At 36.6% G+C, this 16,063-nt stretch overlaps 1 protein-coding gene across 4 annotated transcripts in view; it reads right to left on the reverse strand.

Annotated features, from left to right (window-relative positions):
• The window catches only part of LOC138156969 (thiamine pyrophosphokinase 1-like), a 481,181-nt gene that overhangs the window by 316,712 nt on the left and 148,406 nt on the right, over positions 1 to 16,063 (reverse strand). The gene's annotated exons all lie outside the window — the stretch shown is intronic.

Raw genomic sequence — 16,063 nt, forward strand, 5'->3', positions numbered from 1 at the left:
GTCATTTATAGGAGTGGATCCGAACCTCATTAAATCATACTAATACAGTCATGTTAGTGGAAATGGCACAGAACTATAAAGGAGACCTGAGCTGTAATCTGGGATTTCACTAACTAGCAGTGTGATTACAGACAACTCACTTATCTCTCTGAGCGTCAGTTATCCATTTTCCCCCACAAATTTTAAGGAGATGGGGCAAGAGTAAGGATGAAAGAATATCCAAAGTCCTTCCAGATCCTAATGATTGTAGACTTTGTGTCTGATGTAAGAAATGGATAATTTTGTAAAGTCAAATGGCCATCTACCTTTTCTAACCTGAGCAGTCATTCCATAATAAAGGACAAAAGGAAAAGTCACTTATATTCCTCAACCTACACAAACATCAATTTACCATCTATAAAAATGTATTACTTTCACTTATTTGGTGTCTTGTACTCTTGCTATTGTTTTCTGAGTGCCCTGTCTGCCTCCCAAATCTTCACTTGGCTTAAAATTAGTTTCCAACATCTTGATGTCCTTTAATATTGCAGCCTTGGCATCTACCATGTCACACTTAATGCTTCATGTTGAGCTGTGAACAATCATAATATGTTTCTTAAAAAAAGCAAGAAAGAAACTACACTAAATGCTTTCCTCTGAAATGTATTTCTCTGAAGAGGTCTCTCTTGTCTTATGAAAATCATTTTGTTGAACAGAACTGACTCATTTTTCTGCTGAATGACAATTAAGATGGTGGTTTGATAGGAACAGAGGAGGGGTTCTTGTTTATAAAGGAGCATTTGGCTACCAAAGAATCTGAAATACACAAAAAACAACAGTTTTATGTCCCAACAGTCCAATCCAGTTTAGTAGTACTAAAAATTAAGATCAGGAAGTAATATCCATAGTACAAAGCTCTCACTTGTTAGATAAAGATAGTGAAGCCTAGGGAGTTTCAGTGACTTGTCCAAGCTCACATACAGAACAAGCAGAGAAAGTAAGAAACAAACCCAGAACTTCTGATTCCATGTTCTTTCCACTGGATCCAAATGTACTTCTTGCCCTCATGGGATGCTAACACTTCAGAGCTGGAAGGACCTTAGAGGACATATGGTCTAATCCTTAAAATACGGTGGGGACAGTGTCCTTTCTAAGTAAAAGGGGCTATTCAAGAAGATGAATCTTGTCTAATTACTGACAAAAGGAGGTTTACAAGGCCTGGGAAGAACAGAAAAGATTATCAGATCAAGAGAGAAAACTAAAGGAGAGATCAAATCATCTCTGATTTGGTATGTGAGAGTAACACCCAGTTTGGGTTTTTTTTTTCCTAATCAAATATAATTGCACTTTTATGCATGTAAAGCAAGTACTTGTGAATAGCTACGTGCCAGGCCCCATACAAAGGACCAGAAATACCAGGAAAGACAAAAGCAGATGCTTCACCACACAGACTCAGAGCCTGAGGACCCCTAGAAAATCTAGAGATTGAACTGCTTGGTTTCTTAAGTCTATACAGTTCTATAGCCTGTGTTATATAATGTTCCAATGGTCTGGAGGACTCACATGCTACTTTCTTTCATCATTCAGGGAAGGGAGAATTAAGGGGGGGGGGGGGGGGGGGGGGGAGAAAGACAAGGAAGAAGAAGAAAGAAGAAAAAGAAGAATGTCATTCAGGGCCCAATGGAGAAGTTACAGATGAAAAGGACACTCAAAGGAAAGAAGAAAGGAAAATCCCCTTGAAACTGAGTCCAAAATAATCAACATAATCAATGCCTGTAAGAGTTTACTCAGTATTCTGACATGAAATCTTAAGGACAGGTATAAGCTTCCTATGACAGATTTCTCATTACACATCACACAACAACAAAGCAAAAACACAGGCTGTACTATAACATCCATAGATACATAGTTAGCACTTTAATGTTCCTTGGCAACAGGTTATGTAAACAAAGACAGCCAAGCTCACTAACTTCCTGGTGTGTTTTGCTTAAGGCCTAGAGTTGGATCAGAGCTTGCATAACTCCTGGAAGTTCTTGGAGTTTCTGGAAGCCTATTAGGATTCCACGAGGGTTTGCTATAATGCAGTTGGACAGGCTCTGGGTATCCATGTGAAAATTAATGTGGCTTCTTTTTCTTTAGTATTCTAAATATATAAAGATATAATTTCTATATTCATTTCCTTTCTTTTTCCATTTCAAAATTGCAATCTCAAGTTCATCCTAAAGTGGCACAACTGTTCTAATGGGCAATTTTTAAACTGCAACTTCAATTTCCTCATTTATAAAAGAATAGCTTAGACTGCATTACTGCTATGGTCTCTTCTAATTCTGAATCTATGCTATCATGGGTGGGGAACCTTTAGCCTCCAGGTCACATGTGGCCTTCTAGGTCATTGGGTACAGCCTTAAGACTGAGTCCAAGTTTTATACAACAAAGGTTTTTATTAAGAGAATTTGTTCTATGAAGTTTGTATTCAGTCAAAGGGCTGCACCTCAGAACTTAGAGGAATACATGTGGACCCCAGGCCAAAGGTTCCCCACCCCTGAACTAATCTAAAGAAACCTAAGCCACTCCTAAAGCAATCTAAATGCATCCTGCATTTGGCATTAAATGACCTGGACTTCAAATACATGCTCACTGTCTGAGTCACTAGTGTGAATTCAGGAAAGTGCTTTAACTCTGTTGTAAAATGAAAGGATAGACTAGATTGAGAGTTAATAACCTAGGATGCCAGGACAGTTAAAAGGGTTCATTTAGTGGGTATATTTCAGTGTCTATGAACTTGTGTTGGAAAAAAAATACATCTTTATTTTCACTAACCTCAATTATTTAAAAACATTATTCTGAGAATGGGTCCATAAGCCAAAATGACAAAAGAGTTCCAAGATACATAAAGAGTGAAGAACTGGACTAAAAGAGCACAAAAAGGTACTCAAGAAACATTCCCAAGCCAGTAGAAGCTTATACTCTTCAGAGACTGCCAGAAAGCTCTCACTAGGATGACGTCACCTAAAGCTGGAAAATGTATAGCATTTGATTTTACTGAGAAAGCATGAGTGATATATATAACTGTGAGTGGGGCAAATGAGGCTATCTGTAAGATTAGTGTTTTTTAGTAATAGAAAATTATTTTTTTATTTGTTTTGTCTCAACCTTTGAATTCACTGATGCAAGGAGTTCCCAATAAAGAAACTCACTCCACCAACTCTGACCAACAACTATTCTTTAAATTATCATCTTAAGAGACTTTCCTAGGGAGCTGAGAGTTTAAGTAGCTCACAAAGATCACATACAGTGTTAGAGGTAGTACTTGAACCCCCAGACCTTCCTGACTTCCTAGTTGGCTCTCTATTTATTCTACCACTTTGCCTCTCCAGCAATGAGGAACCTGTGGCCTTGAGGACACATGTAACCTTCTAGGTCCATCAGTGAGGTCTTTTTGACTGAATCCAAATGTAATTCTGTAAAATCTGGATTCAGTCAAAAGGTCGCACTTAAAAATCTAGAAGACCATACATGGCCTCAAGGTTGCAGGTTCCCCTCTCCTGCTTCTAGACCATCCAAAGGTGGAGAAAGAGCAATGAAAAGAACTAAAGTTTTAGAAATTAAGGGGATAGAACTTAAAAGTTGATGCTGATTTATCAATTACATGTTCTCCTGGGAATCTATAATATGTGTGTATACACATCAATCTATATTATCTGTCAAGATTCCATAGAGAAATTAGCCTATTTTCAGACAAGACCAATACAAAACAGGACCTGCCCCAAAGTGGCTCAAGGATCAAAAATGAAATTAGAAAGACTTTGCCCTATCTTATAGAAAGGATACTGCAATTCAATTCAACAAGCATATGCCTACTATGCGTGAGGTTCTCGGGCTACAAGCAAAAAAATTAAACAATCCCTCAAACGGCTTACATTGTACTAGAAAAAAACAACATTTGTACAGATAAATAAATAAAAAATAGATTCTGAATCATTTTATTAGTAGTAGGCATAGTGAAAGAAAAAGAGCTTCAGGAAGAGACATCTGAGGAAATCAGGAAAGGCCTCTTTCGACAGAGGCCCCTTGAGCAGAACCTTGAAGGAAGCTAGGGATTTAAAAGGAATCTAGTATTGAGGAAAAGTAATCCAGAAGTAATGGAGCTCCAGTCCATGCAAAGTTACAGAGACAGGACGGGGTATGTCAAGTACAGGGAAAAACAAGGCTGACAGATGGGTGGAATGAAGAGAGAGAAGAATGTGAAACCAGATGGGAGGACCGGCTCATGCCAGATTGTGATGAGCTTCAATGCCAAAGTGGGGCTGTTTAAGTAGTCTAGTGACATGGTCAGAGATGTCCTTTTGGAATACCACTTTGGAAGTTGGGTAGTTTAGAGACCAATTATGAGGATAACACAATAGTCCAGGCAAAAGGTAACAAAGGGTATAAACAGGGGTCATATCTGTGTGAATAGAAAAGAATGAGATAGATGCAGCAGATGTTATGGAGGCAGAAATGCCAACACTTGGATATGAGGAAGGTGATGGAGGGCAATGAATGGAAGATGAATGTGAGATGGCAATATGAGTAACTGGAAGGTATGTAGTGCTTAGATAGAAATGGGGGTGGTGGAGAGGACACACCAGGGAGAGACAAAGTGTGCAAACAATTGTTCGGTTGTTTCAGTCATGACCCTATTTGGGGTTTTCTTGATAAAGATACTGGAGTGGGGGCGGCTAGGTGCACAGTGAGTAGAGCACAAGCCTTGGAGTCAGGAGGACCTGAGTTCAAATCCAGCCCCAGACACTTAACACAAAAACTAGCCATGTGGCCTTGGGCAAGTCACTTAACCCCAACTGTCCTCCCCCCCCCAAAAAAAAAAGATACTGGAGTGGTTTGCCATTTTCTTCTCCTGCTCATTTTACAGATGAGAAAATAGAGGCAATGACAGTTAAGTACCCTGCCAGGGTTGCACAACTAGTAAGCATTTTAGGCCAACTTAGAATTCAGCAAAATGAGTCTTCCTAATTTCAAGCCTGGTACTCTGTCCACTATGACACTTAGCTACCCCATGCAAACAAGTTATAAAATATGGGGGAGGGTGGGGTGGAAACACCTCAGAAGGTTGAAAGTGGACAAATCAAGTAATCAAGGAAGGTTTCATGGGTGAGGCTGAAACTTAGCTGAACCTTCAAAAAAGGGGGAGGGAGGTGGGGTAGATTTCAACAGGTATAAATGTAGAAGCAATTCATTGCAGACCTGAACCCGAGAGTTGAAGCAGAAAGAGATACTGAGGTTGGAGAAATAAATAAGGGAGTTGGAGAATGATGAATAGCATAACTTATGTACAATACAGTACATCTGAAGAAGAATAGCATGAAAGGACACAAAAGTACACTGTAGGCAGAGGATAGGTCATGAATGCCAGCCTAACTAGGAAGTAATACTTTATTTGGTAAGCAATGAAAACCATTGAAGTTTAAGATTCAAGTCAATGAGCTTTTATTTATTTATATCTATTATGTTCCAGATACTATGGGAAGTGTAAGTGCCTTATTTTGTAGAGCTAAGGACCTCTATATTTATAGTCAAAATGAAGGCCTGTATCTGCCATTTACTAGTTCTATGACACAGAAAAAGTCACATAAACTCTTTGGAACTCAGTTTACTCATCTGCCAAAATAATGGCCTGTAAGATTTCTGTCATGTTAGAAATGACATTCCCATGACATATATGTAAAATAAAAATATTCACCCAATTTATGTCACAGGATTTTTGGGAGAGAGGTATTTTGTAAATAATAAAGTTTGTAAAAACAAAAAAGTAAATAATAAAATTTGTAAATAATAAAGTAATACATAAATGTGATCTATCAATAATTATTATCTTTACATCCATATCCCTGGACCCCTATTTTGTAATGAAGAGAACAGAGAAGAGCAAGAACAAATGGCCTATTGTAAACTGAGATTCTGAGATATATTTTTGCTCAAATTAATCTCAATTTGACATCATTGTGGGCTGTGGGAAGAGAGAGTGGAGGGAAGGCACCATGCAAGGACATTCACTAAGATACAAGGCAAATAGTAGAATACAGTAGAATATCATCTCAATAATACTGCATACATCAATGGAAAAAGACAGTTGCACATATTGTAGAATACACCCTATGGTATCAATGAACACGCGTAAATATTATAGTCGACTCTACACTATGCCAGAAGACATATAGGACTCCTACTTTCATAATGAAGTACTGAATAGGTGAAAGAAGAGATGCTGTTTTATTTTTAATAAACAAGTAGGTGATATAGGTACAGGAAATTTGGCAATTCAAAGACATGTACTGCTATCATAAAGACAATGTTTTAAGTCATCCTTTTGAAATGCTCTAATCTATATGATCTCTGGACAAGTCACTTTATGTTTCACAGTTTTAGGAAATGCAGCAAGACTCTGAATTGCAGAGAAGGTACCAATCTACCTTCATAGAAGTTCCCTCATCTGAAAACTGCCTAAATAACAATGATATCTCAGTTCAAGTCCCTATCACTAGCCCTACTGATGCCCTCGTCAAATAGCAGATGTAACTCATAGGGGATTAGTAAGAAATTGGAAATGCATGGTTGAAGAAAGAAACAGAAAGGGAAGGGAAGGGTCAAGGAAAGGGGAAGAGAAGGGAAGAGGTGGTACAGGGGGGAGAGAGTTGCTAAATAAGATCTATTATAGTGATAACATGAACAGAATTCTTTGAAAAATAAGTCATCTCAACAGCTGAAAATTAGATACCATTCTCATGGTAAAAAAGATATTTGCAAACATGATCAACATGGAGCAGCTTGCTATCATGATGGATAAAATAAATATTTCACTATGAAAAATATGCTTCACTGCTGTTTGTAAATTTAAAGTGGTTAAAAGTGTTACAAGGAAGCATAAGCTTTTAGCCATTCTCAGTGATAAGTACAGTGTCTAATATTTTAGGGTGTCTCTGCCTTTCAAGATATATACAATGAGATCTGGTTTTCTTTCCATGAAAAGTTACTTTTTTTGTTCTTTGGTTTTCTTTATTGTATGGATGACTCTTTATTGGATTGCTGTCACTAATTTCTGAAAGGGAAAAATCCTCCTTTTGAACATAAGCAATAAAAACAATGACCATTTTCCACATGAAGGAGATAGTAGAGCCATATCTGAACCCAGACCTTTTATTCTAAGTCTAGCATCCTTTTTCTGTTGGGCGATACTTCCGTGAGTGAATGTAATTGACGGAGATTGGCACATTTTCGGTGGTTTTGATGTCTGATAGCAAGACATGCCATGAAATGGACAGAAGATAGAGTAGATGAAAGATAATCAGTAACCATGAACTTGAAGACTTCAGGTGCTTTTTCAAAAAATTCATTTTAAAGCTCAACTTCCTACAAAGTTTTCAAGTTTTGAGGGCACTGGTTTCTTTTGACCGACTTTTTCAACCTCTGCCCAGACAGGCGGCACTGCAAAAGAAGTCCTCAAGTTGAAGCTGAGTGAGGAGAGATTGTTCAGGTGTGTATGCTAATGCTGTTGGCTCTCAAAGAGTAAATATCTGGTGACTAGAAAATTCCATCATCATTCGAGTTTTCAAAAGTTGCCAAACATTTCTGTGTTAATTGTAGACCACAAGGTCAGAAAGGTATTTATTACTGAGTGGTTTCATCACATTTATGTATAATAATGGGCAAAATAAGTTAAGAACCCAAAGTTTATCTGAATATATCAGAGTTGGTTTTGTTTTGTTTTTTGGTTAGATAAATGTAGAGCTTATTCTATAGGAGAACCAGGGTTGGTGCCCAGTAATATTTTTACCATCTTCCTCCCTTATACTCCCTAGGTTGATTGAACCTATGAACCATGTAACATTCAGAATGTGAAATTATATTACAGAAGATTTTTCATAAGAGTGTTGATCCATCATGCAGACAGTATTCACATCTCGCAATTCCATTATAAAAGTCAAAACTGTGAATATTGCATCCATCTGGAATTCTATTAAAAATGAAAGAACAAAGGATGACTCAGAAAAGAGAGGTGGAATGTACACCTTATCTACTAGGGGCTGTTTCTCTGATGCTGACAGCCGATTTAGAGGCATCAGAGCAAACTTGGCCTCCAAATACTTCTCATATACATTACTAAACTTATGGGAAAATCTCCTTGCATATTTATCAAGTTTCTTTTTTCATTTTTTTTAAATTAAATGATCTATTTTTAGTTTCCAACATTCGCTTCCATAAGTTTTAAATTTTCTCCTTCTCCCTTCCCCCTCCCTCCCCACAATGGCTTTGCAATCTGCTGTGGGCTCTATACATACATTTCTATTAAACACATTTTTCACATTAGTCATGTTGCACAGAAGAATTATAGCAAATGGTAAAAATTATGAGAAAGAAAAAACACAACAAAACAATACAAAAAAAGAGAATAGTCTGCTTCATTCTGCATTCCGATTCAATAGTTCTTTCTCTAGATAAGGCTGGCATATTTCATCATGTGTCCTTTGGAATTGTTTTATGTCATTGCATTGTTGCTGAGAAGGGCTAAGTCTATCAAAATCAGTCCTTGTACACTGTGGCTGTTACTGTGTACAATGTTCTCCTGGTTCTGCTCCCCTCACTCAATATCAGTTCTATTAGCAGTTTTAATTGAGGTAAATGGTTGGGTTGAAGTCAACAGAGTATGTTACATGCATGATACAGGAATAAAAATGTTAGAATTATGCAGTTGAGGTAATGGGCATTCATAAGGAGAAAACAACATAAAAGGTTTCTTGGATTTTTTCAGTTGAATATAATTTGTTTTATTTTGTGATTTTGTTTTGTTTTTTGAAGGGTATACTGGAGGCAAGAAGAATGGTTAATATAAAGCACTAATGTTTGATTACACTGGACCTTAAAATCTGCACAGTCTCCAATTCAAGAGGCCAAGAATCACAAAGCAAAGTGCCATCAGTTACTCATACAAAATATGAGGCTGGAGTCCATATCCACTCAGGAGACCACATAAAGTATATCTCACAACAGTCTACATATGTACTACACCTAGGGAAGAGTTCAATAATATGCATAGGGTCGGTTTCTAAAAAATGAAAAATTATGTTACAATAACTTTTTAACAAATGAAACAAAGCCCTATACAACTCTTTTCTGTCTGAGGGTTTTCATCTCTGGGATGTGACAAGCTACGGGCAAAACCTATGATTTCATCAATTCAAGGAATTCCCCCAAGAAAAAATTCTCTTTTTGCACTGGTACTTTCTCTAAACTTTGGAAGTTTTAAGGAGTTACCTAGAGTACTGAGAGGTTAAGTGAATTAATTACCACCCAGGGTCATATAAAGTGAAAGCAGTAAGACTTAAACTCAGGTCTTCTTGGCTCTAAGGCCATCTCTCTAACCGTGCATACTGAAATGGCAATTCAAAGTCTATAAAGCACTTTCTTCCCAACACTCAAAAGCAGAGAGGGCAGGAGGCTAGTATATTACCACAAAAAGGTTAAGTGGTATGCCCAGGGTCATTTGACTGCTACTAAAGTGCCAGCACTGGGATATGAATTCAGGTCTCCTTTAGGCAAAGGCTTCCTCAGTCTTAAAGATTCCATGGCTTCTGTAAACTTGGATGGGGAAAAAAAAAAACATTATACACACACGTGTATGTATATGCCTGTATGTATAAATAAAATGTATAAATGCAGTTTAAGTATTTAAAAATATTCTGAGAAAGGGTACACAGGCTTCTCCAAAACATCCAAATGAATCCATGAGACAAAAAAAAGTTAAGGACTTTTGCCATAGGCCATGCCTAAATCTCTTTTTGTTCTACTTAAAAAGCTAAAGGTCATAACAATGGTACTGAAAAAGATTAAACAATGTTCAGTGTACTTTGTTTGCTACCGCAGGGAAGTATATAATATGTTTTATAAAGATTTCAATTAGAAAATTAAAATAAAGTTTCATCACTCAGGATTCAGTTATTTGCAAACTCAATCATGGCAACATCTCATTTCCTGATAAATGAGACGTTACAGTAATAATAAAAAAAATTTACAATTAGCCACATGGATATTTCTGACCAACTGAACTGGAAAAGACAAAAGGATAAAACATCCTGTTTTCAAATTTCTTTAGTCTCAAATTCCAACAAAATATAAAAATACCTTGTAAAATTTAACTTGAGCTACAGGAGAAAATGTTTATGAAACTTAATCTAGTAACACTAAAATATTATATAGAATGTTCTACACCATATATTTAGTGGTATAATCAGCAAGAAATGTCGAGTTTTATGCCAAATGCTTCTTATGCATCTTTCTAACATAAGGTATTGACTATCTGTTTTTGCAATGAAATTAGTAAACAAGTATTATTTATGACACCTTATGGTGTCTAATCAACTCATTTGAATTTATTATTTTTTCACCCTACTGCTGAATCCCCTTCCTATTATTGTTTGAATGCTGCATAATCACTGAGAGATTAAAAAATATAAATTGAATTGAAATGTTGCTTTGGACTTTCACCACCGAAGAAAAAGCTGACGGGAAGAATTCATTCCTGGCATTCGGTTTCCTCCAATTAGAAAATTACGTCCCAATGACATTTCAAAAAATTAAACAAAGCCCTGTCAAACCTTTTGCTGTATTAAAATGAAAAGAGCTTTCATGTGTTTAGAATGAGACCAGAACAAAGTGCCCAAGATTTAAAAAACGAAACCATTTAAAGGAGAGCACAAGGGAAGGGGACTCCACTATCTCCCTTCTCTTCCTTTCATTTTGGAGGCTGTGGCTGGAGGATCTAGACAAGCAGAAGAATTTCAGGTGTTTGCAGGATTGTACTTATTTGTCCTGGAGAAAAACCCAAGGAGACGTTGTGTGTTACTATTATAATTCTGAAATATGGGCAACGGTAGTAGCATAGAGGGAAAGAAGTCCGGGGACTTATCTGAATATAAGCTAACTAAATGAGAGTTTTCAAGATGAATTGCCTCTTTTGAAAAAAAAAAAAAAAAAAAGGCCAGGTTTTTTTGTTTTGTTTTGCTTTTTCCCCTTCTCCAAGCCATCCTTCACAAAAATAACAGGGATATTCTTCAAGTACAGGCTAAACCATGTCACGATGAACCCTACTTATAAAACTTTGGTGACTCCCTAGAATACAATACAAACTATTTGCATTGTACCAAAAGCTCTGGGTAGCCCATCTTTCAAGAATGCTTTTACATTATTCTATCTTATTACACCCACTAGTTGATATCCAATTTATATGATTGAATGTCTATAATCCTGTATATGTGTCTTTGCACTGGCTGTCTCCCATGTCTGAAATGTTTTCACTCAGTTCTTAGAAATCCCTCCCTCCACTCAATGTTCAGCTCAGTCACAACAAACTGAAATGTTTCCAGATTCCTACCTCCACCCCCATTTTAGCATTTCCTCCATTCCACTGTTAGTTACCCAGAGCAAATGAATTCTACAGCCCCAGGCCCCCTCCACCATCATCACTATTGTCCCCCCAAAAAGTGCAAGTGACTAAACTAAGCACCTATTACTCAGGAAATATTCATCAAGCATTTACTGTGTGCAGGAACTTAGAAATAAAGTGAAAATCAAATGTTCTCTGCCCTCAAGGAGAGGATACTCCATTCCAGGGATACACTACAGCAAATACACTACAACACAGTACAGTAAATATAATACAACAAATAAAATATATCAGTAAATACAAAGTAATTTCAAAAGGTGGAGACAGGATAGTAACTGGGCGGGGGCAAGGGGCAGTGATGACTTCCCTGATTTAAAGATATAAAAGGAAATATCTTTGCAATGATTCCAATGTTTCCTGCAGGGTTTAGGAAATGGGATTATATGTTGTCTTCAAGTATGTTCTAACCATAATCTGTTAATAAATTGAAGTAATCAATATTGATAGTAATGAGTTTTTGAAAGATTTTTAAACCTGGAATAATATCCTCAGAGCTAAGTAAGTAGCTTGAAATACCAGGATTTGCACGAGGTATGTGCTTGATATAGAGTCACAGTGCATTGACAGAGTAAGTAATCAGAAACATTTGTTGATGGACAAATTTGGCTGCACTTGTCCATGGACTAAGCAAGCCACTACAAGTCAATTTCCAGGTTTTAAAAATTATTATCAGAGGTGAGAGGATTGTCAAGAGCCTCCCCAAATCATGACTACACACTGTATGAAAAACACTAGATCAGCATATCTTATTAACATAAAAACAATGATATCCCCTAGCTTAAATATCTATGCAAAACAAATGAAACAGATGGTGTTATGTGTGAATAAATATATAAATATGCATATGTAATCAGATATGCATGTCATTATGTCAAATGTATGCATGTATAGTATATTCATATTTTATATGCATACAATTATGCAGGCCCACAAATAGTGTGCTTATATGTGTACAATATACATAATAATGCTAACCACTATCAAACTGTATTTCTTTCATTTTTTCCTTCGCTCTCTCCAGACCTACTGAATTTTTAATATGTATTCAAAGATAAAAATAAACCAAGGCACATGAACCACCAGAATGGATATAGTATTTTAAAGGAACACCAGCTGCATAATACTTCTGCATCAATCACATACATATAGAAAAACTTTATGCCTTTTGCTGGCTATAAATATGTCTTTAAATATTAACTGGGGTAAATAGTTTGTCTTTTGTTCCTTGAGTCCAAATGAAAAATGGGACATGTGATTTAGTGCAAGTACACCAACTATTAATTACTAACCTTAAGCTATTGTTCTGTTCTAGTAAATTGTCCACAGTGCTCTCTAATTGGTCAATTGAGGCCCTGAGGTAATCTGAAGAACAGTGGGTTCTGGATGAATTTGCTTCTTTGGAATTATTTAAACTATGGGATGCAGACAATGAAATATGTTTCTACTCCCACGATCACCAAAAGTGCTGACTCTGGAGAGTACAGCCAATGGAAAAGACAAACCTAGTGGGATTTGATGTACAGGAAACTTTAAAAATTCAGGATAATATAAAAGTAAAAAGAAAATCTTATTATACCACAGTTTCAATGTTTTCCACTAGATTTTCTAGAGAAACTATAACATCATTTCAAGTTGAAGTTGAAATTAGAGGAAAAACAGCTTTTAAAAAAACCTGCTACATTCTTTTCTTTTTAAAAATTGCCATTTTTCTTGTTTTCAAAACCAACTAATCAATCAGTAGGAATTTATTAAGTACCTACTACCACTGTCTGCCAAGAATTTTATTAAACCCTAGGGATAGAAACATTAAAATGGAGCCGTTCCTTTCCTCAGTAGTTGGGGGAGAGAAAAGTATATAAATATATCAATAAATGCAAAATATATGTGAAATAAACACAAAGAACTTTTGTCAGAAGAAAAGGCATGGTGATGGGGATTGCAGAGGAGCAGAAGGCTTCATGTAAGAGATGAGAATGCAGTGAACCTGAAGAATGCTAGATATTTTGAAAGGTGAAAGTGAGGCAAGGATAGATAGCCCATACCAAGGTGGAGAAACAAAAAAAAGAAGATTGTTTCTCAGAAACAAACAGCAAATAAACTTGATTAGCTGCAACATTGAGTGTGCCAAAGAGGAACAATGCGCAGTAAGTCTGGAAAGATAGTGAAGGAAGATTAAAGGCCAGACAGAGGTGCGTGAATTTTATTCTAAAGACAATAAGGGAGCACCACAGTAACATTTTGAGCAGGATTATGACAAGGTCAGACCTGTATAACTGGCAGGTAGGTAGAGGATGAAAGATGAATGCCTAACCTAGAATGTAGGCAGACCACTGGGAGGAGGCCAGGTTATTGCAATAATCCAGGGAAGAGGTGAAAGACCTAATTATAGGTGGTGGCTACTTAAGTGAAGAGGAGAGGTTACAGAGGAAAAAAAAAAATCAAGAAAACTTAGTGACAGAATTTGAGGTGGGGGAACAGAAAGTACACCTTCATGACTAGAAAATAATGCTGCACTTGACAGAAAGAAGGAAGTTAGGAGAGGAGTAATATATTATATTTGTAACTTGACAAAAATGTTTTGTTCATTTGATTTAGGATGATGATACGAACCCACATCGCTTGAAGGATGATGGTGGTCTAGCCAAAAAAAAAAAAGTCCTGCATTGGCAACTTAATAAAAAAAGTTTGGTTCATTTTACTTTGATGCATATTGAATAATCTAGCAGACTGTATATTTTGAGCTATTTTCTTAATAATTAGAGGCAGCTAGGTGGTAAAGCAGGATGAAGAGTTGTGAAGACCTAAATACAAATAGTGCCTCAAAGCATTTCATAGCTAGGATACTCTGGGCAAGTCACTTAACTTCTCTCAACCTAGGTTTCCTCTTCCATACAATGGGAATAACAATGATAACACCTACCTCCCAGAGTCCTTGTAGGAATAATATGTGTCAAGTATTTTCCAAACTCTGAAGCACTATCATCATTATTATCACATGTAATTTCTTTCTCCCAACTTGCCCTCTTGCTTCAGTTAACAAACGGTACAATAATGATATACATCCTGGTTTTGGATTTATTGTTGTCATGTTGGGAGAGAGGCTGACACACGATAAACACAGCCATTCAATTTCTTCCTTCTGTAGATCCAACTGAACACTTGAAAACAACTTGTTTTTCTTTTAGGGTAGAATTGAAATTTCCATCAAAAATTTCACAAGTCTTTGAAGTAATCTGTTTGAGGGAAAAGATTTTTTTTCTCCTATGCTTTCAACGACTGGGCTAAAAAATAGCACATTTTTAATCATTTTGATCTATCCTTAATAAAAATAATGTCTACAGATCTGAAGTAACACAAAACAACAGATGGGGTATTTAGTCATTTTTTTAAAAATCAGCATAGTATTACTTTTAAGTAGTAAACTACACTCCTCTAATGTGTATGAAATGTGATTCAATTTGGATATAACTTTTCAGTAATATGTTTTGTTTCAAAGGCATAGTTGTTTGGGGTAACCAAATGAAGAAATAGCCTTCTTTCCCAAGTATATCCAAACCAATCAGGTATTGGGTGTGGACTTTTTAAAAAGACTCAGGAAATATATTTAGTAGGCTGAAAGTGGATGCACATCAAAGGAAAACAATGAAAGTGGCTTGTCTATTGATTGCATTAGATCTCATCTTAGCAAGACTGCACTTCCATCATAGACATAATATTCCCCTGACTGTAAAGCTATCATAGCCCCGAGACAGATGCATTTAGACAGATTGGTGTTACATTGTCTGACAACAAAGAGCTTATGTTGGCTGAGAATGCTGTCTCCATATTGAATTTTATTTTTAGATGGAAAGCCTTTGCAAATAGAACAAATGCAATGTTCCATAAACAACCAAAAAGACAAAAGAATAAGTAAAACTCAACTCAGACTACCATTTTCTGTGTCCTTAACCAAGTGTCTATATCCTAGTGCTTTAAGCTCGTTTGTGAAGTGGAGAATTCTCCAGCATGTTGCTTACAGCTCTACACAGGAAGACCCCTCTAGAGCATTCACCATACCTAACAGTTAGTTGGACAAGATCTAAGTATGTATCACAGAATGATGGGTCATGTAAGGTTGGGATGAACTAAGTGATACAGAGTACATGCATACCCTCAAGTGACATGTTTTATTGAGGATTCCCAGGGTTCTTATACTGAACCCAGGAGTCCTAAAAAAGCTTAAGTTTATATTAGGCAACACAATTTTTCTATCACTTTTAAGCACCTGGGGCAAGGAAAACGTCCAGGTTTATCTATGTTGTCTTGTGTTTCTATAGGGAATGCCAATTCAAAAGTAGTTTGCTAAAATAACATCAAAGGCCTGCTTACTTCTGCCAAAAGAGAACAGGCTGGCATGTTATTTGGTTGCTTTTTCCATATTCATGGAATGAGAGGATTGGCAGAGAGCTCACTCTTCTGTCCTCTTTTCTCATCTTATATAATTCAGATGCCTGCTTCCTGTCACTCCTCCTTCATTCCTGGCTCATATGAAGAGGGAGCCCTTTTCCTTACCAAGGCAAATCCCTTTCTATGCACAATGTACTCCAT

This window comes from Petaurus breviceps, unplaced genomic scaffold, assembly GCF_028583685.1.
Source record: "Petaurus breviceps papuanus isolate PSGF00001 unplaced genomic scaffold, PetGlider_PUasm1.0 111, whole genome shotgun sequence".
Lineage (NCBI taxonomy): Eukaryota > Metazoa > Chordata > Mammalia > Diprotodontia > Petauridae > Petaurus > Petaurus breviceps.